The following is a 27,046-nucleotide window of genomic DNA, read 5'->3' on the forward strand; positions in this document are numbered from 1 at the left end:
GATGGAAAAACATCTACACAGCATGATGCTGCCACCACCATGCTTCACTGTGGGGATGGTGTTCTCGGGGTGATGAGAGGTGTTGGGTTTGCGCCAGACATAGCGTTTTCCTTGATGGCCAAAAATTCATCCATATGTTTGGGGAGTCTCCCACATGCCTTTTGGCGAACACCAAACGTGTTTGCTTATTTTTTTCTTTAAGCAATGGCTTTTTTCTGGCCACTCTTCTGTAAAGCCCAGCTCTGTGGAGTGTACGGCTTAAAGTGGTCCTATGGACAGATACTCCAATCTCCGCTGTGGAGCTTTGCAGCTCCTTCAGGGTTATCTTTGGTCTCTTTGTTGCCTCTCTGATTAATGCCCTCCTTGCCTGGTCCGTGAGTTTTGGTGGGCGGCCCTCTCTTGGCAGGTTTGTTGGGGTGCCATATTCTTTCCATTTTTTAATAATGGATTTAATGGTGCTCCGTGGGATGTTCAAAGTTTCTGATATTTTTTTATAACCCAACCCTGATCTGTACTTCTCCACAACTTTGTCCCTGACCTGTTTGTAGAGCTCCATGGTCTTCATGGTGCCGCTTGCTTGGTGGTGCCCCTTGCTTAGTTGTGTTGTAGACTCTGGGGCCTTTCAGAACAGGTGTGTATATATACTGAGATCATGTGACAGATCATGTGACACTTAGATTGCACACAGGTGGACTTTATTTATCTAATTATGTGACTTCTGAAGGTAATTGGTTGCACCAGATCTTATTTAGCGGCTTCATAGCAAAGGGGGTGAATACATATGCAAGCACCACTTTTCCGTTATTTATTTGTTAGATTTTTTTTTTAACAAGTTAATTTGGACTATTTTGTGTATGTCCATTACATGCAATCCAAATATAAATCCATATAAAATACAGATTGTAATGCAACAAAATAGGAAAAATGCCAAGGTTGGATGAATACTTTTGCAAGGCACTATATTTAACCTCTACAGGATCGGTGTGCCTTATACGGGACGGTTGCTGCTCAATATGCGATATGTGACTAGAATGTTGTTGTAAACAACAGCCAACTTTCTGGGACATAGACATGTCTTATATGGGCAGAAAGCTTAAATTATTGTTAATCTAACTGCAGTGTCCAATTTGCAATAGCTATTACAGCTAAAAAAATACCATGCTATTGTTTGAGGATAGTGCACAACAACAAAACACTTTTATCACAGCAACTGGTTTGATACATTCACCTCTGAAGGTAAATAATGTACTGTACTTACATTCAGTAATCTTGTTCTGATTTGTCATCCTGGTCCCAGAGATAAAAATGTAGTGTAGTTTTGTTTGAAAAATCAATTTGTATATTCAAATGTAGGAACTGGGTTCTGCAGTTTGACCTCTGGCTCCACACCCACCCCGCCCGGCCATCTAGATGCATGACGGTTAGTGTCTTTTCTGTAGGGAAGCTAATGATCCATCATATGTATGACATTCCTGGGAGTGTGCAAACTTACATTTTGTATTACCATAGCATTTTTGTATGTTCTCTATAGTTATGTACTTGAAAACCAATTCGGCACATTTGGTAAAACTCTTTGCAGACTTGATACAAAATATTGTGCAGTGATGTAATTCTTCACTGGATCCGTCTGAAACTAAATAACATCTAGAATCCTACATACAGTGGGGAAAAAAATTATTTAGTCAGCCACCAATTGTGCAAGTTCTCCCACTTAAAAAGATGAGAGAGGCCTGTAATTTTCATCATAGGTACACGTCAACTATGACAGACAAATTGAGATTTCCTTTCCAGAAAATCACATTGTAGGATTTTTTATGATTTTATTTGCAAATTATGGTGGAAAATAAGTATTTGGTCACCTACAAACAAGCAAGATTTCTGGCTCTCACAGACCTGTAACTTCTTCTTTAAGAGGCTCCCCTGTCCTCCACTCGTTACCTGTATTAATGGCACCTGTTTGAACTTGTTATCAGTATAAAATACACCTGTCCACAACCTCAAACAGTCACACTCCAAACTCCACTATGGCCAAGACCAAAGAGCTGTCAAAGGACACCAGAAACAAAATTGTAGACCTGCACCAGGCTGGGAAGACTGAATCTGCAATAGGTAAGCAGCTTGGTTTGAAGAAATCAACTGTGGGAGCAATTATTAGGAAATGGAAGACATACAAGACCACTGATAATCTCCCTCGATATGGGGCTCCACGCAAGATCTCACCCCGTGGGGTCAAAATGATCACAAGAACGGTGAGCACAAATCCCAGAACCACACGGGGGGACCAAGTGAATGACCTGCAGAGAGCTGGGACCAAAGTAACAAAGCCTACCATCAGTAACACACTAGGCCGCCAGGGACTCAAATCCTGCAGTGCCAGACGTGTCCCCCTGCTTAAGCCAGTACATGTCCAGGCTCGTCTGAAGTTTGCTAGAGTGCATTTGGATGATCCAGAAGAGGATTGGGAGAATGTCATATGGTCAGATGAAACCAAAATAGAACTTTTTGGTAAAAACTCAACTCGTCGTGTTTGGAGGACAAAGAATGCTGAGTTGCATCCAAAGAACACCATACCTACTGTGAAGCATGGGGGTGGAAACATCATGCTTTGGGGCTGTTTTTCTGCAAAGGGACCAGGACGACTGATCCATGTAAAGGAAAGAATGAATGGGGCCATGTATCGTGAGATTTTGAGTGAAAACCTCCTTCCATCAGCAAGGGCATTGAAGATGAAACGTGGCTGGGTCTTTCAGCATGACAATGATCCCAAACACACCGCCCGGGCAACGAAGGAGTGGCTTCGTAAGAAGCATTTCAAGGTCCTGGAGTGGCCTAGCCAGTCTCCAGATCTCAACCCCATAGAAAATCTTTGGAGGGAGTTGAAAGTCCGTGTTGCCCAGCGACAGCCCCAAAACATCACTGCTCTAGAGGAGATCTGCATGGAGGAATGGGCCAAAATACCAGCAACGGTGTGTGAAAACCTTGTGAAGACTTACAGAAAATGTTTGACCTGTGTCATTGCCAACCAAGGGTATATAAGAAAGTATTGAGAAACTTTTGTTATTGACCAAATACTTATTTTCCACCATAATTTGCAAATAAATTCATAAAAAATCCTACAATGTGATTTTCTGGATTTTTTTTCTCATTTTGTCTGTCATAGTTGACAGGTACCTATGATGAAAATTACAGGCCTCTCTCATCTTTTTAAGTGGGAGAACTTGCACAATTGGTGGCTGACTAAATACTTTTTTTCCCCACTGTAACTGTCTGGCCTTTCTCTTACATTTCAAAGATAATGCAACAACAACAAATAATAGAAGACGCATTTTTTTTGTGTGTATTATCTTTTACCAGATCTAATGTGTTATATTCTCCTACATTAATTTGACATGTCCACAAACTTCAAAGTGTTTCCTTTCAAATGATATCAAGAATATGCATATCCTTGCTTCAGGTCCTGAGCTACATGCAGTTAGATTTGGTTATGTCATTTTAGGCGAAAATTGAAAAAAAGGGTCCGATCCTAAAGAGGTTTAACTTACATGTGTATAAGTACACTTTTAGAAAAACATTGTGCTATCTAGTAGTGTTGCATGGTATACCGGTACCACAGTAATATCACTGTACCAAAACATCATGATACTTATGATACCAACATTTTAGAATACCGTAGTACCGTTTGATATGATACTACCGACTTTTTAAGCCCTACCGATCTAAGGAACCTGCTAGCGCCTGTTATAAAATGTTTATAAAGTCAGTTTTGTTTATAAATTCCGTTGAATTTAAGCAACAGCCACTAGTCTCTTGTATGCACAGGTCCAATAATATCCACTTCGCTTTCATGCACATATCATGTGTGGCAGCTGTAATCAGCCAGCGCATCACCTACCAGCCCTCACTCACCTGCTTCTCTCCGTCCACTCTTCATGCGCGTCTATTCCTCTGTCAGTTTAAAAATATATAATTTAGCCATGATGGCGAGCGGGTATGCAGACCCAGACCCAGACCCAGATGAGTCTTCTGTTGTTAGATTTGTACATGTATTACATTGGAGCAGCGTGCAAAGAAAGCAATGTTGATACATTGTATAATTTCATCGCTTGTTATAACCAAGAGCACAGACCAGCCTGAGTAGAGTTTGCAAGTTCACTGTCAAGCCTCTGCTTCGTGACAGGCATGCTTGCAGCTTTACAGAAAATAAAACATATGCCTTTCTTTCTTTCAATCGGGATTCGCGTGCATTTTATATAATTCCACAAACCATGTTGCGTGCCGTTTTAAACTAATCCCGGGTCGCTAATTATTGGTTTGATAACAAACAACTTTGTTCAGTCATGTTACCTAGCTAACTAAGTAAGTAAACCTGGTAATTTGATAGTAGGTCTAGGCAAATTTGATTGGCACAGTTAGAAAGGAAAAGAGTCTGCTACTCATGAAATGTGCTTCAAAGGTAGGATTCATATAGGCCTAATGTAATCCTAAACTATATAAAAAATCAATTTCTTTCTGGTGCTCCTTAAATTCAGTTTTGTGCCTAACGTTTTAAAAGTTGGGAGGAGTGTGTGTTTGTGGGAAAGAGAGAGTGGTGTGTGTGTGTGTGTGTGTGTGTGTGTGTGTTAACTGAAGGGTAAAGAAGGTTTCATGCAGTGTTTTCCCCTTACTGACACAATGACATGCAGATCATTATGCATGTATATTCCTTCCTCCCATTCCTCCAGCCAAGTCACAGGTAGGCCTTTGCAAATATGAGCAAATCAGCCATTACATTGAATATTCTATTATACACTGAACAGTGTGAAGTAAAATAATTTTTCCACTGTGGAATCGAGATACTACTCAGTATCGTGATACTTGGCCTGGTACTGTGTCGTTTGTAAAATGTTTGTATCGTGACAACACTACTATCTAGAACTTAAAAGGGTTCTTCGGCTGTCCCCATAGGATAACCCTTTAAATAACCCTTTTTCGTTCCAGGTAGAACTCATTTGGGTTCAATGTAGAACCCTTAGCAGAGAGGGTTCTACATGGAACCTAAAAGGGTTCTACATGGAACCTAAAAGGGTTATCCTATAGTCCCAGATGGTATTAAATAGAACATTGCGGCCCCGCCCGCCTGTGGGGAAAACAAACTATGGTTATCTTGGTCATCCCAATGACTCACAGAAAAAACTTGACCTTTTTCAAGCACAATTTTCTTGTTGTCTGGTTGTTTTAGTCAATTACAAAACTGCATTTAAGAAAAGTACAACATGTCTAAAGATTACTTTTCAACATTGCCTGCTCCCACGCTTTCTCACTACTTAGAAAACGTAATATTGTAGGGCTTCCCTCATGCCCCTTTTCATGACGGCGCAACGTTAGCTACGTGAGTGAGTGCTAGCTAGCTACCAACCAGAACATTAAGCTAGCCAAGACGAACAACACAGACAAACGGACTATAAAGCTATAAGTAGTGAATGGAGTTACAAACGCACTATACTAAATTAGTTAAATGTCTTACCTGTGATGAAACACTTAGCTACGTGTAACCTACTTGGACACCGGGTCCCCACAGTTTCCCACTCTTCCACACGTGTAACCTCCTTGAACACCGGGTCCCCACAGTTTCCCACTCTTCCATACTGAATTGCTTGAAGCCACAGGGCTTTTCTTGTAGGCTCTATTTCCCTACGTGGGAGCATTGCGATCCTTATGTCGGGATTTTTTAGCTGGTTACATGTACATTGATCAACACAGCAGCTTTTTGGAATGTTTTGTTATCTCTGTATCACAAAAAATCGACAACAAAGTTGGCTCTTTTACAATGGGGGTCAATGGGAAAGAATGCTTGTTTTCCCCAATTTGTGTGCATAGTCAAGGGGAATCCCTTCTTCTAACATGAATACCGACTCGGAGTATGGGGACAGCCGAAGAACCCTTTTGGAACCCTTTTTTCTAAGAGTGTAGTTATTATGAGTGTGAACCTTAGGCTTTCAAACTAAAGGATCTGAAGCACATTCTTGTTCTCACAATCCATGACAATATCAAGACGTTATTAACGCTTACTAATTATTCACACTTGGATGAATACTGGTGACACACATATTCATGCACACATAGAGCCACTGTTGACAGCAAGTAACTTTCAGCAAAGTTTTAGGGGGAGTACAGTTCAAAAATTCTCAAAGTATTCATATTCAAATAACTCCCATACTCTTTTAAAAAATAGCTTAAAACAACCTTGTGATGTCTTTCATGATGCTTCTCTTTTCTGTTTTCCTGAGTAGCGCTCCTCCCTTCATCCTGCTCTGTGTGTGTGTCTGATGTGTGTCTGATATTGTGCACAGTCCTCCGCTGACGTCTCTTCACTGTGAGGTTTGGGCCTTATTCCTAGTGTAGTAGTGTGACTCCCTCACTTCCATCCCAGGATGTCTCTATCACTGCCTCTCCTCCTCCCCAGAGAGACACTGATTGTACCTGAGGATAAGAAAACATATAAAATTTTTCATATTACCTTTTCTCTCCATTTCATTGGAAGCCTGAGTATCACCTTGCATAATACCTTTCCCTTTCCCCCAAACCACCTCCTCTAAAAATAGTCCCTGACTTTACAAGTTCTTAATGCTGAGTTTCGGTTTGGTAAAAAACAATGTTTCACGGTTTTCGATTTCAATAAAAACATTAAATGCATTATGAAATATGTACTTGAAATTATTTTAGAGCTTTTTAGTTGAAATTCTAAAGCCAAATATTGAGAACATTCAATTGCCAAAACATTGAAAACATTTCATTGTCTCTAACAACAGAATAAATAAATAAATAAATTAATTCATTAATAAGAGCCCCATGATAGTAGTGACTGCTCATTACTGGTTATCACTTATTAACTATCATTTATTCACATTACTTTACTTAAATAAAATATTTTGGTTCTGTATATTACAATTTTGAATGTTTTTAAATATGTTATTTTATTATTATAATTATTTAGATTTTTTTTGGTGGGGGGGTATATCACACACTACGCCGTCATGGATTAAAATCCTGCAGCGCACGCAAGGTCCCCCTGCTCAAGCCAGCGCATGTCGAGGCCCGTCTGAAGTTTGCCAATGACCATCTGGATGATCCAGAGGAGGAATGGGAGAAGGTCATGTGGTCTAATGAGACAGAAATAGAGCTTTTTGGTCTAAACTCCACTCGCCGTGTTTGGAGGAAGAAGAAGGATGAGTACAACCCCAAGAACGCCATCCCAACCGTGAAGCATGGAGGTGTAAACATCATTCTTTGGGGATGCTTTTCTGCAAAGGGGACAGGACGACTGCACCGTATTCAGGGGAGGATGGATGGGGCCATGTATCGCGAGATCTTGGCCAACAACCTCCTTCCCTCAGTAAGACATCAAAACTATGAAATAACACACATGGAATCATGTAGTAACCAAAAAAGTGTTAAACAAATCAAAATATATTTTAGATTTGAAATTCTTCAAATAGCCACCCTTTGCATTGATGACAGCTTTGCACACTCTTGGCATTCTCTCAACCAGCATCACCTGGAATGCTTTTCCAACATTCTTGAAGGAGTTCCCACTTATGCTGAGCACTTGTTGGCTGCTTTTCCTTCACTCTGCGGTCCGACTCATCCCAAACCATATAAATTGGGTTGAGGTCAGGGGATTGTGGAGGTCAGGTCATCTGATGCAGCACTCCATCATTCTCCTTCTTGGTAAAACAGCCCTTACACAGACGGGAGGTGTGTTGGTTCATTGTCCTGTTGAAAAACAAATGATAGTCCCACTAAGCTCAAACCAAATGGGATGGTGTATCGCTGCAGAATGCTGTGGTAGCTGTGCTGGTTAAGTCTGCCTTGAATTCTAAATAAATCACAGACAATGTCACCAGCAAATCACTCCCACACCATAACACCTCCTCCTCCATGCTTTATGGTGGGAAGTACACATGCGGAGATCATCCGTTCACCCACACCGCGTCTCACAAAGACACGGCGGTTGGAACCAAAAACCTCCAATTTGGACTCCAGACCAAAGGACACATTTCCACCAGTCTAATGTCCATTGCTCGTGTTTCTTGGCCCAAGCAAGTCTCTTCCTCTTATTGGTGTCATTTAGTAGTGGTTTCTTTGCAGCAATTCGACCATGAAGGCCTGATTCACACAGTCTCCTCTGAACAGTTGATGTTGAGATGTGTCTGTTTCTTGATCTCTGTGAAGCATTTATTTGGGCTGCAATTTCTGAGGCTGGTAACTCTAATGAACTTATCCTCTGCAGCAGAGGTAACTCTGGGTCTTCCATTCCTGTGGCGGTCCTCATGAGAGCCAGTTTCATCATAGCGCTTGATGGTTTTTGCGACTGCACTTGAAGAAACTTTCAAAGTTCTTGAATTGTTCCATATTGACTGACCTTCATGTCTTAAAGTAATGATGGACTGTCATTTCTCTTTGCTTATTTGAGCTGTTCTTGCCATAATATGGACTTAGCCCTATTTGGTAAAAGACCATCTTCTGTATATCCCCCCTACCTTGTCACAACACAACTGATTGGCTCAAACACATTAAGAAGGAAATAAATACATTTTTAAGAATGCACACCTGTTAATTGAAATGCATTCCAGGTGACTACCACATGAAGCTGGTTGAGAGAATGCCAAGTGTGCGCAAAGCTGGCATCAAGGCAAAGGGTAGCTATTTCAAGAAACTCAAATATAAAATATATTTTGATTTGTTTAACACTTTTTTGGTTACTACATGATTCCATATGTGTTATTTCATAGTTTTGATGTCTTCACTATTATTCTACAATGTAGAAAATAGTAAAAATAAAGAAAAACCCTTGAATGAGTAGGTGTTCTAAAACTGGTAGTGACTGGTAGTGTACTATGCATTTTGCTAGAATTTTTGCATCATAACACTGAAGTGGAAGGGGGCCTCCAATTATTTTAAGGTACTGGATCTTTATATTTACAACTTGGGTCCTGTTTCATTAATAATTAAATCAGACCTTCTTGTAGTTAATTACCACGTTTTCTTCACTGACCTAGGTCGAATATTTGCCTATTGAAAAGTTCACTTCCCTACAGCGTCCCACATTTCATTCTTGATGTCTCTCGTGCTTTATAGGATTTCTCTCTAAAGAAACGGCACATTGGTCAATTAGTTGTTTAATAATAATAAATAAAAGAAAAATCTGTTAATCGCTCAGTTCTACAAGTTTAACAAAATTGTACATTGTCAGGAAATGTCTTAATTTGTTATTGACAGACTCCAGAGATAAAAAACCAACCATGTGATATTATTGGCATAACCATGGGGTGTGATGTAGGGGGTCTTTACGTGAAGCCAATGTTCTATGGCACTGCCAGCACAACTATACGATAGTAGGGGCATAGTTGAGGGCATAACTATTGCCAACTATTGTGGTAAGAGTTTGTAATCAGATATTCACTTCCTAGTCCCTGTCAAAAATCCTGAGTTTGTAAGTGTCACTTGGTATGGCCGACCTTTAACAGGCCATAGTCTGAGAGGGAAAAGTGGCAGACATTTTGGAGCATTGCTGCGCACCCCTTCACAGTGGTCTTAGCTCTTAGAGATTCCACACTCATCTCTGTCGGCTGCACAAAAGGCAGCAGGACAGGCGATACATTTATGGGGATGGAAGAAATACAGGTTTAGGGGCTCCTGAAAGCAGCCCATGGGCATGTATCGAATGGATTTCTTCCCACTATGCCCATATTTTAATACAAATTAGGTGAGGGAAGCGAAAGACGAGAAATGAGAAAGGGAAAATCAGCCTGGATTTGGGACCTTTCTTTTCCCCTGTGGAATCCATCAAGTTAGGCTACGGGGAGTGACTGAGGGCCGGCGGGTCTTTTAATTGCCTAAATGGAAAAGCCATGTACAAGATGTCTGGACTGTAACTGCCAAGACGTGCTGGAGTGAGAGATTTACAATGACTCCTCATGGGAGAACAACACTACTGGCTTTTATCTATCACATACATACAAGTCGTTCACGTGTAGCCTCTCTCACTGCAACTTGCACAAACTCTGTCACTTATGGTGAGCTCCTCAGGCAATGTCAATGAGCAACCATTTGCGTGTACTTATGAAGGAAGATTACTGTTATTGCATTATTAATGTACTGTATGGCATATTCCAACCATAAAAAACATGATATAGTGGTTTTAAAGAGTTGTGTCTGCATGCCCCAAATCCTCACTTGACCAACTATTGAACTATTGGGCTACTAATGTGCTCTTTAATATTCTCGCATAACCATGAGTCTGAAAATCTAGACATATTTTATTATACCATATTCTAGTCGATTTATGACATTGTATTATACATATGATTTCTGTTTCTGTTTGAGAATTGGAATACCTTCACCCAAATGTTGATACCAAAAAGTTTATGAGGTGCAGAAATGAAGGTAGCATTCTACTGAGCCAAGGTACCTCCTAAATCAGATTAGGGCATAATGGAAAGTAGGTGCAGAATATCTGCAGCCTCAAGTGTGTCAAAGTCAATATGTTTGTCAGATTGCCCCTGAACAGTAACCCGGCTCCATAAATGATACCGTGTTCTATATAATGAAGACTCTTACACTTGGCACTTGCTGTGACTTTGCCCGAGAGCATATTCTCACTTGTTCTAACATATTGTGACTGAATGACTGTTGAATAGAAAAAGACTCACAACCAACTTACAATTATAGCCAGGCTATTTCTGTTAGGACGTGAGAGGTTGTCTCTGTCCTGGCTTTCTACTCTACTGAGCTGAAGAGAAATACATGGAGAGATTCATTAAATGGTCCTGTTTTTCTTCTTTCTCCACAAAGAATATCATGAATTTGACAGACCCTGTTCAATGAAATCAAGGAGAGGTGAAGATTACCATCTATCATGTATTTAATGTTAACCTTTAAACCAGAGTAGCTAATATTATGCATTTTGAAGTTTTAGATGACAAATCAAAAAGTCAATTTCATTTCCAGACTGCAATTCTCCTCATAGCTTAATGATTTATTGTCATCATCTTTTGACAGGTAATTACGTAGCAGATTTATATCTAGCTTGATTTCACAGCCACTTATGAGAATCATCCATACATTATTAATGGCATGACTTCAGTCCCACTGCCAGGTGACAGATGACACAATGTTAATGTATCAGCCAGGCATTGGTGTCATTCATTAAGATGTATTATATGGACATAAAGGGACATATGAAGAATCCTAATCCACACTGTTGTCCGCAGGGATGTTCACTGTGGTCGGTGAAATTAGGGATGTCCTTAGATTCAATGACCAGCAGTGTGAAGGGCACCTTTAGCCTTGTGTGACAGTCTGTTAGTGTTGGTGTGACCTGACCTAAGAGGCTGGGCTGAACTTTCAGAGAATGAACCTGACTACATCAGTGACCAAACATAATTGTAGTGGCCCATTATCTAAAGAAAGTAAAACCCAAATTACACGTCGTCCTCTGAAGCTCTCCTCTGATGACTCATGTCAACTCGAGAGGTATAATTTCCATGTTCCATTCGTAATGCATGAGAGGATGATGATAATTATTCCTTTGATATATTTCCCCCCTTGAAACGAACAAACAAAGCAGACTGCGTGAGAAAGTCAGGCCTGGCCTGTGTTGACCCCGTAGTGGGTAGAGGAGAAGCGTCTAATGAGTGACAAATTACTACATTTAGAGGACACACAACCCCCCCATCAACTCCACAGCCCCCAGGGTGCATCAGAGCAATCTGGTCATCCTAATTATGGCATGTTGTATCAGAGACAGACGGGGGACTGGAGCCAGTCTTTAATCACAACCACTGACAGACATACAGGAGACTGCAGGGAGCGCTCAGCTGCTGATGATCTGCATGTGAGGTTCATATGGAGGCATGTCAATGCAAATTCATGACCTTCTGATCAAACACAGTGTGTGCATTAGGCATACTCATTACAGTACATCATGTACTTTCTAGTCTCAACCTATAGTCACCAGGAAGTAAAGGTGGCTTTGAAGCCTCAATCTACTGTAATACTTTTTATGTGAAAGCTTAAGGTCACATGGTTTTCAATGTCCTTTTTTTGGTTCTGTTCTCTCCTACTGCTGTAGGTTTGTCTTCTATAGGAGTGAGGGGTGGAAACATCCATTTGTCTCTCTGACAAGCTTACAGTGCCTTGCAAAAGTATTCATCCCCCTTGGCGTTTTTCCTAATTTGTTGCATTACAACCTGTAATTTAAATGGATTTTTATTTGGATTTCATGTAATGGAAATGCACAAAATAGTCAAAATAATTGGTGAAGTGAAATTCAAAAAACTTGTTTAAAAAAATTCTAAAAAATAAATAATGGAAAAGTGGCGCTAAATAATACCTGGTGCAACCAATTACCTTCAGAAGTCACATAATTAGTTAAATAAAGTCCACCTGTGTGCAATCTAAGTGTCACATGATCTCAGTATATATACATCTGTTCTGAAAGGCCCCAGAGTCTGCAACACCACTAAGCAACGGGCACCACCAAGCAAGCGACACCATGAAGACCAAGGAGCTCTCCAAACAGGTCAGGGACAAAGTTGTGGAGAAGTACAGATCAGGGTTGGGTTATAAAAAAAAAATATTAACTTTGAACATCCCACGGAGCACCATTAAATCCATTATTAAAAAATTGAACTAATATGGCACCACAACAAACCTGCCAAGAGAGGGCCGCCCACCAAAACTCACGGACCAGGCAAGGAGGGCATTAATCAGAGAGGCAACAAAGAGACCAAAGATAACCCTGAAGGAGCTGCAAAGATCCAAAGCGGAGATTGGAGTATCTGTCCATAGGACCACTTTAAGCCGTACACTCCACAGAGCTGGGCTTTACGGATGAGTGGCCAGAAAAAAGCCATTGCTTAATGAAAAAAATAAGCAAACACGTTTGGTGTTCGCCAAAAGGCATGTGGGAGACTCCCCAAACATATGGAAGAAGGTACTCTGGTCAGATGAGACTAATATTGAGCTTTTTGGCCATCAAGGAAAACGTTATGTCTGGAGCAAACCCAACACCTCTCATCACCCCGAGAACACCATCCCCACAGTGAAGCATGGTGGTGGCAGCATCATGCTGTTGGGATGTTTTTCATCGGCAGGGACTGGGAAACTGGTCAGAATTTAAGGAATGATGGATAGCGCTAAATACAGGGAAATTCTTGAGGGAAACCTCTTTCAGTCTTCCAGAGATTTGAGACTGGGATGGAGGTTCACCTTACAGCAGGACAATGACCCTAAGCATACTGCTAAAGCAACACTCGAGTGGTTTAAGGGGAAACATTGAAATGTCTTGGAATGGCCTAGTCAAAGCCCAGACCTCAATCCAATTGAGAATCTGTGGTATGATTGCTGTACACGAGCGGAACCCATCCAACTTGAAGGAGCTGGAGCAGTTTTGCCTTGAAAAATGGGCTAACATCCCAGTGGCTAGATGTGCCATTTGTTTCACAATTAAAATATTTGGCATCTTCAAAATGGTAGGCATGTTGTGTAGGGGGGGTTGAATACTTTCGCAAGCCACTGTATGTGCCTTTTACTGAGGAGTGGCTTCCGTCTGGCCACTCTACCATAAAGGCCTGATTAGTGGAGTGCTGCAGAGATGGTTGTCCTTCTAGAAGATTCTCCCATCTCCACAGAGGAACTCTGGAGCTCTATCAGAATGACCATCGGGTTCTTGGTCACTCCCCCTATTGCACAGTTTGGCCAGCTCTAGGAAGAGTTTTGGTGGTTCCAAACTTCTTCCTTTTAAGAATGATTGAGGCCACTGTGTTCTTGGGGACCTTCAATGATGATCAATGGAAACAAGTTGCACCTGAGCTAAATTCGAGTCTCAGGGGGGGGTGAATAGTTATGCATGCTTAAGTTTTCTGTTTTATTGTCTTATTTCTTGTTTGTTTCACAATAAAAAATGTTTTGCATCTTCATAGTGTTAGGCATGTTGTGTAAATCAAATGATACAAACCCCAAAAAAATATATTTTAATTCCAGGTTGTAAGGCAACAAAATAGGAAAAATGCCAAGGGGGGTGAATACTTTTGCAAGCCACTGTACGTGCCAAACTCCTATGGGGGTATTTAGCACCAACTGAGGGTGGGGTGTGGATATAAAGTGGTAATCTCACAGAGAATACATTCATGTGCTGGTGACCCCTGTTCCTGATATTACACAGATGTTGTATTATTCAAATGATGTCAGTATTGCCTACAAGAACAGAACATGCTATGGCTCATATTATAAGCACAGACTCGTGTAATTAAGCTTTTGCTCCATCTCAGAATACATCAAAGAGTTTCGTACTTTACACACACACACACAGACACACATACAAACACACAGATCACAGAGGAATGCACTTTAGATTCCTGTGATTTAATTCACAGCACATTTTTACCTGCTCAACATATCATTACTTTTCTTCTCCATTGCTCTTTTACTATTATAGCATTGCCAATACTACCATAGCCACTGGGTTTATCACAATGAAAGGCTCACTTGGGAGATTAAATTCTGAAGTAGTTGAGCAATGAAAGGCACCCTTGAAACAAAGTGTCTCATGTCCAGAGGCAAACGTTACAGATTCAATTTAGGATGTTTGGCAATCTGCTGAGAGTGAAACATCTCAAGTGGAAAATGGAAATGTTTTGGATTGAGAAGGGGTTGATGATGACAAAATCCCTTAATTGGTTTCCTTTCATTAATTCCCCTGTGTTGGCTTCTTCTAAAACATATCAGCAACAAAGATACTCGGGAATAGTTATTTGTTCTTTGCTTGTTTCCTGCTTTTCTAAGAGGTCCAGCAAAAATATTCCCATGAAGAATTCATGAATGGATTTCCATGCTTATGAATTAATTCCCATGCCCATTTTATGTTGTAACCACCATCCCTCCCTAGAATAGATATAGGCAACATTGCCCCCTACTTAACACAGAAACATGCAGATCTTGCCAGAAATAGAGCTTTTCAGGGTGGAATAGGTATTTTTGGCAAAGCAGGAAATGTAGCCATTCAGGAATTGAGACAGAGTGAAACTGGACGTTTTTTTTTAATAACTACAATAATTATTATTATTATTGTTATTATAATAATTTCCATTTCATATCCTGATGACAAAATGTAGGTACAGTGGGGAAAAAAAGTATTTAGTCAGCCACCAATTGTGCAAGTTCTCCCACTTAAAAAGATGAGAGAGGCCTGTAATTTTCATCATAGGTACACGTCAACTATGACAGACAAATTGAGAAGAAAAAAATCCAGAAAATCACATTGTAGGATTTTTAATTAATTTATTTGCAAATTATGGTGGAAAATAAGTATTTGGTCACCTACAAACAAGCAAGATTTCTGGCTCTCACTGACCTGTAACTTCTTCTTTAAGAGGCTCCTCTGTCCTCCACTCGTTACCTGTATTAATGGCACCTGTTTGAACTTGTTATCAGTATAAAAGACACCTGTCCACAACCTCAAACAGTCACACTCCAAACTCCACTATGGCCAAGACCAAAGAGCTGTCAAAGGACACCAGAAACAAAATTGTAGACCTGCACCAGGCTGGGAAGACTGAATCTGCAATAGGTAAGCAGCTTGGTTTGAAGAAATCAACTGTGGGAGCAATTATTAGGAAATGGAAGACATACAAGACCACTGATAATCTCCCTCGATCTGGGGCTCCACGCAAGATCTCACCCCGTGGGGTCAAAATGATCACAAGAACGGTGAGCAAAAATCCCAGAACCACACGGGGGGACCTAGTGAATGACCTGCAGAGAGCTGGGACCAAAGTAACAAAGCCTACCATCAGTAACACACTACGCCGCCAGGGACTCAAATCCTGCAGTGCCAGACGTGTCCCCCTGCTTAAGCCAGTACATGTCCAGGCCCGTCTGAAATTTGCTAGAATGCATTTGGATGATCCAGAAGATGATTGGGAGAATGTCATATGGTCAGATGAAACCAAAATATAACTTTTTGGTAAAAACTAAACTTGTCGTGTTTGGAGGACAAAGAATGCTGAGTTGCATCCAAAGAACACCATACCTACTGTGAAGCATGGGGGTGGAAACATCATGCTTTGGGGCTGTTTTTCTGCAAAGGGACCAGGACGACTGATCCGTGTAAAGGAAAGAATGAATGGGGCCATGTATCGTGAGATTTTGAGTGAAAACCTCCTTCCATCAGCAAGGGCATTGAAGATGAAACGTGGCTGGGTCTTTCAGCATGACAATGATCCCAAACACACCGCCCGGGCAACGAAGGAGTGGCTTCGTAAGAAGCATTTCAAGGTCCTGGAGTGGCCTAGCCAGTCTCCAGATCTCAACCCCATAGAAAATCTTTGGCGGGAGTTGAAAGTCCGTGTTGCCCAGCGACAGCCCCAAAACATCACTGTTCTAGAGGAGATCTGCATGGAGGAATGGGCCAAAATACCAGCAACAGTGTGTGAAAACCTTGGAAGACTTACAGAAAACATTTGACCTGTGTCATTGCCAACAAAGGGTATATAACAAAGTATTGAGAAACTTTTGTTATTGACCAAATACTTATTTTCCACCATAATTTGCAAATAAATTCATTAAAAATCCTACAATGTGATTTTCTGGAGAAAAAAAATCTCAATTTGTCTGTCATAGTTGCCATGTACCTATGATGAAAATTACAGGCCTCTCTCATCTTTTTAAGTGGGAGAACTTGCACAATTGGTGGCTGACTAAATACTTTTTTTCCCCACTGTAGCTTCCAGGCTGAATAGTCAGAGGTGTTATGCAAGAGGGGGAGTGCTGGATCTAAAGTGAACAGTTGATTTGCAGACAGATAGACACACTCGCTTCACATTGCTGTGGTTTATTTGACAGATTGCTGATGCATACAGATGCAGGATCTTAATTTGATCACTCTTTTGTTTCTGAGAATATTCTGCCAAACAGGAAATGCAAACTTGTAGTGTATTTTAGTTTTAAAAGGGCTTCTAAAGTTTGTATTTTTCACTTTGAAGTTTCAGACTTGATTTCCCCTAACAAAAAATGTATCAACCCCTACAGAAATGTCCATTAATTATAATCCACATCATAATTCACATTTGCTGTTGCTGCAGGATTTTTTTTTGCTGTAGCAAACTGGCTCAAATTACAGTTTTTTTGGATTGCTTACACACTAAAATTAAAAGTAGTACACTATTAGCAAAACCTTACACTCAAGAAGCAAAACATCAGCCCATATTTGCACAACTATAAGCACATTGTCAACCTTGCACTTGTTGCAAAACTCTACACACAGTGATTTGCAAAACACTAAACACACTTAACATACATTACACACAAAAATCTATCATGAAGTCACGTCCTTGCAATACCAAAGCACTGACTGTCAAATTACCACACCGTCCAACCAATTGGTTCAACACAGTCATCAGGTGTGCAAACACTCGTTTGCTTAATTGTAGACACACCAATCAGGTGTATAAGCACTATAAAAAGCAGCAGGTGAGTTCATCGGTCTTCAAGCACAATGGAAAGAGTCAGAGAAAGAGTAAGACGACGAGGAGGAGGAGGAGGAGGAGGAGGACGACGAGGAGAACGAGGAGGAGGACGAGGAGAACGAGGAGAACGAGGAGGACGAGGAGGACGAGGAGAACGAGGAGGACGAGGAGGAGAACGAGGAGGAGGAGGAGGAGGAGGAAGGGGAGGAAGAGGAAGAGGAAGAGGAAGAGGAAGACAAGAAGGTGCTCAAAGAGGACCGAATCTGACAAATGAGATCCGCGCAACACTGGTTGACCACATTGTCAACCACGGCCTGACGCTGAGGGAGGCTGGACTGCGAGTACAGCCAAATCTAAGCCGATATACAGTGGCAAGTGTGATGAGAACATTTCGACTGGAAAATAGGTATTGTAAAAATATCATCATATCAAAAACATCTGCACGGTTTCAGTAACTGCTTACAGTACTATATTCTATGCACTATCAGCACTTCTGTTACCTTTTCCTGTGAAATTACTGTACTATTGTATACTGTTTTTTTTCTACATAGGATTGAGGGTCAGGGACGACAAGGGGGAAGGCCTCCTATGTTCACAGAACAGCAAGAGAGGGAGATAGTAAACATGGTTTTGGCCAACAATGCTATAACACTCAAGCAGCTCCAAGCTAACATTGTCAATAACCACGCCATTTTCAACGATATCCATCAGGTCTCAACATCAACACTGGCACGCATCCTAAAAAAATAACATATTCAAATGAAGCAAATTTATCGAGTGCCTTTCGAGCGCAATTCCGAAAGGGTGAAACGACTGCGGCATGATTATGCAGAGGTATGTATTCACTTTAGCAGTGTGATCTTGCATACTGTCTCATAATCTTTTACTGTACTGTAATATGTATACTAGATCTACACTGAACTACACAATTTTGCCTGACACTGTTTTTCAGAGAGTTTTACGAATGGATGGAGAGGAGATCCAGCATGAGTTCATTTACGTAGATGAGGCTGGGTTCAACCTGACGAGAACACGAAGGAGGGGAAGAAACATCATTGGCCACAGGGCTATAGTCAATGTCCCAGGGCAACGTGGGGGTAATATACAGTGGGGAAAAAAAGTATTTAGTCAGCCACCAATTGTGCAAGTTCTCCCACTTAAAAAGATGAGAGAGGCCTGTCATTTTCATCATAGGTACACGTCAACTATGACAGACAAAATGAGAAAAAAAAATCCAGTAAATCACATTGTAGGATTTTTAATGAATTTATTTGCAAATTATGGTGGAAAATAAGTATTTGGTCTCCTACAAACAAGCAATATTTCTGGCTCTCACAGACCTGTAACTTCTTCTTTAAGAGGCTCCTCTGTCCTATACTCGTTACCTGTATTAATGGCACCTGTTTGAACTTGTTATCAGTATAAAAGACATCTGTCCACAACCTCAAACAGTCACACTCCAAACTCCACTATGGCCAAGACCAAAGAGCTGTCAAAGGACACCAGAAACAAAATTGTAGACCTGCACCAGGCTGGGAAGACAGAATCTGCAATAGGTAAGCAGCTTGGTTTGAAGAAATCAACTGTGGGAGCAATTATTAGGAAATGGAAGACATACAAGACCACTGATAATCTCCCTCGATCTGGGGCTCCACGCAACATCTCACTCCGTGGGGTCAAAATGATCACAAGAACGGTGAGCAAAAATCCCAGAACCACACGGGGGGGACCTAGTGAATGACCTGCAGAGAGCTGGGACCAAAGTAACAAAGCCTACCATCAGTAACACACTACGCCGCCAGGGACTCAAATCCTGCAGTGCAAGACGTGTCCCCCTGCTTAAGCCAGTACATGTCCAGGCCCGTCTGAAGTTTGCTAGAGTGCATTTGGATGATCCAGAAGAGGATTGGGAGAATGTCATATGGTCAGATGAAACCAAAATATAACTTTTTGGTAAAAACTAAACTCGTCGTGTTTGGAGGACAAAGAATGCTGAGTTGCATCCAAAGAACACCATACCTACTGTGAAGCATGGGGGTGGAAACATCATGCTTTGGGGCTGTTTTTCTGCAAAGGGACCAGGACGACTGATCCGTGTAAAGGAAAGAATGAATGGGGCCATGTATCGTGAGATTTTGAGTGAAAACCTCCTTCAATCAGCAAGGGCATTGAAGATGAAACGTGGCTGGGTCTTTCAGCATGACAATGATCCCAAACACACCGCCCGGGCAACGAAGGAGTGGCTTCGTAAGAAGCATTTCAAGGTCCTGGAGTGGCCTAGCCAGTCTCCAGATCTCAACCCCATAGAAAATCTTTGGAGGGAGTTGAAAGTCTGTGTTGCCCAGCGACAGCCCCAAAACATCACTGCTCTAGAGGAGATCTGCATGGAGGAATGGGCCAAAATACCAGCAACAGTGTGTGAAAACTTTGTGAAGACTTACAGAAAACGTTTGACCTGTGTCATTGCCAACAAAGGGTATATAACAAAGTATTGAGAAACTTTTGTTATTGACCAAATACTTATTTTCCACCATAATTTGCAAATAAATTCATAAAAAATCCTACAATGTGATTTTCTGGATTTTTTTTCCTCATTTTGTCTGTCATAGTTGACGTGTACCTATGATGAAATTACAGGCCTCTCTCATCTTTTTAAGTGGGAGAACTTGCACAATTGGTGGCTGACTAAATACTTTTTTCCCCCACTGTAACACTCTGTGCAGCCATTACACAGAATGGGGTCCTCCACCGCCATGCCCATATGGGCCCTTACAACACAGCACTCATACTTACATTCTTGGACCAATTGCACAACATAACAGCAGCAAATCAAATCGATCATATGCAATACATTGTTGTCTGGGACAATGTGTCTTTCCACCGCTCTGCTCTGGTTCAGAACTGGTTTCAGCAACATCCACATTTCACCGTCCTATATCTTCCACCATACTCTCCATTCCTCAACCCTATAGAAGAGTTTTTCTCGGCATGGCGGTGGAAGGTATATGATCTCCGTCTCCAGGCTGAGGTACCCCTCATCCAAGCCATGGAGGAGGCCTGTGACCAGATGGAGGTAGCAGCAATGCAAGGATGGATTCGTCATTCAAGACGTTTCTTTCCAAGGTGTCTTGCTAATGACAACATTGCCTGCGATGTTGATGAAATTCTCTGGCCAGATCCAGCTAGGCGAAGAGACAATGTCTAGTTATTTTTTTAATTTTTTTTGAACTTACAATACGTAAAGTGACGTTTGGTTACAGTATTATGAATCTCCATGTCAACATTTTGGGCGTGTTGAGAAATAAATGAGTTTCTTCAGTCTGCAACATTGGTCTTGTGTAGTGTTTGGTGAATTTACATTATATTTGTACTTTGTTGAGAGTAGCCTACTCTAATCATAGGGGAAGTAGAAGTGCTAAAAGTGTTTTAGGTTTATCACAGCAGAGTGTAACTCGTGCAAACAGAGTATAGTAATGTGAAACGTGTGTGTTTCATATGGTAACAAAGTGTGGTTTTTAAAAAGAAGTGTATAGTTTTTACAAGAGTGTTTAATTTTGCAAAGGATCTGTAGTGTTTTGCTAATTGGGTGTGTGGTTGTGCTAATTGTGTGTAGTGTTTTGAAAACACGGGCCCTGTTTTGAAAATCGTGCTTAAGCAATCAAAAAAAACTGTAAGATCCTACATCTGTATCTTGGGCTATATATGGATTTGATAAATGTATATCGCTCCATTGCAGGTATTCCAATGTACTCTTAAATAAATAATCATGAAAAAACATTGTGTAATTTTAAAAGAGAGGGACTGTAAGAGGAAGCAGTTGCTAGAAGTTCAGTATACAGTAGGGTACTGTATGGAGGCTGTATATAGGAAACATTTCTTTATTCACCTCTCTCAACTCTCAAAGAAAAGGAATAGGCTAAGTCAGGGGAAAAAAAACTATCAAAGACCTAGCTTAGTAGGTCTAACTATATTAGTGAATTCTCAAGTGTAAATATTTTATTTGGCATTTATTTCACTGGCCTCTGAGGTTGTTTCACACAGCTCTTTGGTTATTGTGGGCAACCAGTGAGAGGTAGAATTGGCAGAGTTTCCAATCAGTGTTGCCAACACCACCTACGGGGACTTCACCCCTTTATATGCTTTTCACACACACACACACACACACGCATGCACATGCACGCACACACACACACACACACAAACAACAATGGGAAATCTTAAGCCACTTTGCCATTATCATTAAATTAATTATTGTCTTACAGAGGGGAAACAAAGTGTGTGGTCCACAATACTGTTGAGGCAGTTACACAGACATCCACTCAAAATGAATAAAGGTTGAAATCTCATTGATCAACTTATTACCTAAATTTCCATGTTGAAATGACGTGGTGTGCCCAGTGGTTGGTTACATGGTCATCCATCTGTCATTTTTATGAGTTCATGACTGTTCCCCATCAAACCCCCAGGCATTGTCAGTTTGAAATATGAATTCCTCGGCCTGTCTGTCCTAGAAGGCTGTGTATACTACTTGCCGACAGTTGGGGAGCTTGTAGCTGTCTAGCTGAGGGCATTTGATGTAGACTCTTTCAAAGACTTCTTTAGGTATTGCTCATATGGTCAGGGGCCAACGGTGGAGAATTGAATGATGGATACTCCACTGCCTCGTCTGACTCTCTTTGGCCTCGTATAACTTTATGGCCCCATTTTTCCCCACTTGGTCTGTAAATTAGGTGTCATAAAGAAAGCATCTGAACCAGGCATTACAATCACACTGATCAACCAATTTGTCTGTGACACCCCAGGCACCAGGGAGCTCTAAAGGAGCCGGCAGGCCTGGGTCCTGTAAATTACCCAGAAGAGAAGGGGACTGGGTCAGAGGTAAATGGGGGCCAAGTCAGAGCAGATTGCATAGCTTCCCCCAACCCTCCCCACCCGAAAAGGAAAATAGACTTTAGGGATGAGGGTGCCAGTCGAGGCATTACTGACACTGTGCCGGGTACTGGGTGCCCATCTGCCACTCTCTACGCTTTACACCAAAAAATCCTTCCCTTTTGTCCCTTCTGAACCCAGCCTTATAGCCGTGCTAGAGAAATCCTCTCTATGTCCCCCATGTCCTCATTATATGCACAGGGCTCTAAGTCCACGGCTGGTTTTACCCTCCGAGAGCTGCAGGCACGAGAGAGTGGAGTGACAGTAAAGCTATACACAGCCATGACATATCTTATTGCCTATCGTATGGGACCAGAGGGAGAAAACAGAGCATCTCTCAATTGAGCTTAAATGCGCACATCGTTCCCTAGTGAAAGAAAGCCTTCCTTTGTAAAAGTTTCTGCAAATTTTTTTATGGAAACTTTTGAAAGTTTTGCTCTGAATGGCTAAGAATAATCAGTCCAAGGTGGCATATTTAAGAAACAACAGATAAAAAATAAATAAATAAGTCAATAGAGCTTTCTTTCTCCGACAGAGACATAGCCACCGCGATACATCCTAACACTGCAGACAGCAGGTAGGACTGGGCTGACAGCAATGAATATCTATAAAACCATATGCTAAACACAAATACACTCCTGCACTCACAAGCTCTCACACACATACATAGTATGTGTGCATGCTGCATTTTCAACAGTGTTTGGTTTGATTAATGGGCTTCCTAACTAAGGAACTTGTTCAAAGTGACACAAGCTTTTGTCTGTGTGTGTCATCCTCTTCCTCTTCCTGACAGTCACCAGAGTTGAAGGAGCCCCTCATCCCCTTCCTTCTGCTCCTTGTTCCTGTTTGGTTAGCAGTGGGACAACTCGATAAGAGCTGACAGCACAGTAATGATGAATGCAAATGAAAGGGACGGGGGGTAAATGCAAATGCTGAAAGCACAATGGAAAAGTGATTAAAAAGCATTTCAGTGTCTTTTATCTCCTGGTACTGCTTGTCCCGGGAAAGGAATTTCAAAGGAGCAGTCTTAGGTCTTGGAGCCTCTTGCCAGCACTTATTTCAACGTGTCTCTTACCCCCTAGAGAGGACTTAGCTTTGATAGTTTTTTAGGCTGCCTTCCATCTTCTGCCTTCAATCGTATCCCTTCCAAGTGGGCGACTTCTCAAACTTCTGTAAGCCAGCAGTTTGGCAAAGTCGTCTCCTGTCATTGACTCACTTAGCCCCACTCTATCTACGCTACATTGTGCTTTTGCACTGAGAGAGTGACTGTCAGTGTGGAGGCGGACTGCAGTATATGAGTTTTCTTAGATCTCAAGTGAATAGTAGGTGCCATGTGAAGAGCTAGTGTCAGTTATTAGAAAATTGATTTTGTTGTTTGTTGATCGGTTACAATAGTCAATTCCCTGTAACATGAACTCCTGTCTATGCTTCATTGTCTGCTATAGTGATGCTCTCACCATCTAAGCATCTCCCCCACACACAGTGCTGTGAGAGTACATTTATTTCTATAGAGAGATTCAGACATTGGAATATGAGTCACAGAAAAATGCCTTCCCTTTGACTCAATGTGTTAGCGACGTTATTTCTGAATCTGCATGAAAGACATTTCTATTTTCTGTATGCCTTACCTCGTTTTTGTGTCAGAGGAAGGTCTGACACCAAATGCAAGTGTTACGTTGTGTCATTTTGCTAAATTAATAATGGATGCAGCCTTTCTTTTGGGGTCGAAAGTGTTTTCATTCCGGTGGGTTGTTCCCACTGAAAGTTCATCATTACATTAACATCACACATTGTCTTCACATGTCTCACTCCTCCCTCTGTTCCTTTCCATGGCTTCATGGTGGAGTTATATTTAAATCTGCAAGCACAGCTCAATGTTCCTATTGCAGTTTGTTCTGTAGACCAGCAGTAGAGGCATGGTCTTGGGTGCAGGTGGAATGAAGCGCCTCCCCTCCATTTAGAGTTCACCTTTAGATCTCTCAAATCACCTGCAAATCTCTCTGTGACATACATGCATGATGTATTAGCAAGTATGAGTAATATGCATGTATCCATATGAAATATTCAGAGGAATTTAAAAGAACTCATGTTTCCAAGTCTGCAATAATAGCTTGCATTTTAGCATCAATTGCCACGTACAGGGGTATGTTACTTAAATTAGATTATATGGAAACTTGGGACATGCTATGGGATGGGGAGACAAAATGATGATCCACTCAAAAATCAGTGTCAGCCATAGATCATGTTTAATCACATAATGATACAATATTCAGGCTGCTACTTGGAGTCAGAACGCCCTATACTCTGATAAGTAGATTATCACCATCAATGACAGAGAGCTGTTGAGGTTGATTTGTCATGAAGGTAATCTGTCTGTGATTTTGATCAAGCCACATTGGACAACATCTCCAACAATCTCTGGCAGACCGAAACAAATGAAAGGTCATGCAGACATTTGGACTGATTACTTTGGGACCCCTGACCACATGATTAAAAAAGTATAATTCCATTAAATAGTTATTACTAAATTACTTTCAGTGAAAAGGAGCCAAGAATGACCTAGGGACCTTCTCCTTTTGTCCTTTCTTCCCCGAACCCTGGAGATGTGGACTTGAGACCTGTGCGCTGAGTAAAAGGAGATGTTGGGATGCTGCCTTGTTCACACAACTGTCTCCAGAGCACTAATTCCCTTCATTATCAGGCCTGGGAGAGCAGTCCCCAGTGAGCTCTTTTAAATGTGGTCCTGCTCCACACACTCTCCAATCCAATTTGCTGTAATTTTTTTAAAGAGAGCCGGGTAATGGTGCTTGAGGGTGTAGAGCAAGAGGGAGGAGGGAGAGGGGAGCTTGGACTGTTAGTGGTATGAACTGTTCTGTAGTTGAGCTGAGTGAGAAAGGAAAATAAATGGTTTCCACTTTAATTTTATATTTCTTTAGAGTATAGATGTAGGAGAAGGGGCTGCATCTTTGAAGGCTGGCCTTGGCGGAGCAAATGAATGCAGAGCAGAGTTTTACCATACAAACACTTTCAAATGTAGTGTTTGATAAGATGAATATCCTGGACTTGAGAGCCTTCGTCCTTTGATTCTCCTCCCAGGCCTCCTCTCAAACGTCCTCTCAAATATGTCCTTCCCGGCTTTGCCTTTGTATGTAATGCAGTGATAGAGATGGCTACGGAGGCTGTAGCAGTCAGGATGCACAGCCACAAAGTAAAAGAGCATGTGTCACTGCATAGCAATAGAATATGAAGCTTTACAGAGAAGAAGCTGTCAAAGACATTGACATCCTCTTCAAAGTGTAAAGGATTTCTCTGCCCTGGATTTCTTACACAACACAGGGATATAGTTTTTTAGTATGAAATGAGTTAATCACTGTTCACGTGTGTCTAGGAAACTTAGCTGCTATGGCTTTTGCACATAAATATTCTACCATGCAGTAGAGAATCCCAGTTTCAATCTGAAAATGGAAAGTGTAATGAAGAGGAATTGTGAAATGCAGATAGAGGTTAACAAATATGTTAGAACTGATGAGATGGTGAAATGAAGAAAGTTCATGATACGAAATATGAATACATAATGTTCCACAAAAGGTGTAAGAAACAGAGGAATTAAATGAAATAGAGTATGGAAGGCTTAACCAATATCAAATCTAACAACTATCTTAATCCTTGAAAGGATTAAACAAGTTATTGTTGTGTTTTCAAATCGTGGTTTATGCATGACAGGTCTTGCTTGTAATCATTTAAAATATTTCATCAAGGCTTACTTCAATATCTATGGCTTTTAAATTCTCCATTAGGGCTCATCGTACCTATCACAGGGTTTTATGCATTCTTTTTTTACATTTTAGTCATTTAGCAGACGCTCTTCTCCAGAGTGAGTGCATACAATTTTCATACTGGCCCCCCGTGGGAAACGAACCCACAACCCTGGCGTTGCAAGCGCCATGCTCTACCAACTGAGCTACACCTCAAACATGAGGTTAGAATAGAGTCAAGATAAACTTCCTGCTCTCAATTTAAAAAGTTGTCTGAGGCGGATACTTGTCAAGTAGGCTTGTGGCTTTGCATCTCATTAAACAAAGCATGTTAATGACCAGTTTTTCTCAAATATCCTTCTGTAATGCAATGCAGCCTTTTGCTTTGGTGAAGTCAATGGTGCTCTGGCAAAACAGTTATGCTGCTGTACATTTAACGTAAGGCTGTACTCTGAGCTCTAGCCGTCAGGGCCTGTGATGCCTCTGAGAGCTAGTCATGCCCGTTTCAGACAGACCTCTGTTAGACAGATAATGGAGTGTTCTAAGGTTAATTTACAGCCATACGTCCCCCATCAATAAGCAATTAAGAGGTGTGGAAACAAAAAGGCACTCAGGCCATCAGACATGTTCCCCCTTCGTTTTAATCAATTAATCGCTTTGGCATGTCTGCTTGAAACCCCCCAAATAGATTTAGATATAAAAGTGACACATGAAACGGCTCTATTCCCAGGCCAGCATCGCTGATGTAGGATCTTTTTACGCGTGTCTTATCAATTGAGAGATTCATGGTGGAACTCCCACTGGGCTCTCTTTTAACCCTCTCCCCTTGTTTCACACACTGTTTTTCTTTCCTAT

At 41.3% G+C, this 27,046-nt stretch overlaps 1 protein-coding gene across 2 annotated transcripts in view; it reads left to right on the top strand.

Moving 5' to 3' along the window:
* igsf21a (immunoglobin superfamily, member 21a) overlaps positions 1-27,046 on the top strand; it is a 270,253-nt gene that overhangs the window by 207,546 nt on the left and 35,661 nt on the right. The window lies entirely within an intron of this gene.

Source organism: Coregonus clupeaformis, chromosome 10 (genome assembly GCF_020615455.1).
Source record: "Coregonus clupeaformis isolate EN_2021a chromosome 10, ASM2061545v1, whole genome shotgun sequence".
NCBI lineage: Eukaryota > Metazoa > Chordata > Actinopteri > Salmoniformes > Salmonidae > Coregonus > Coregonus clupeaformis.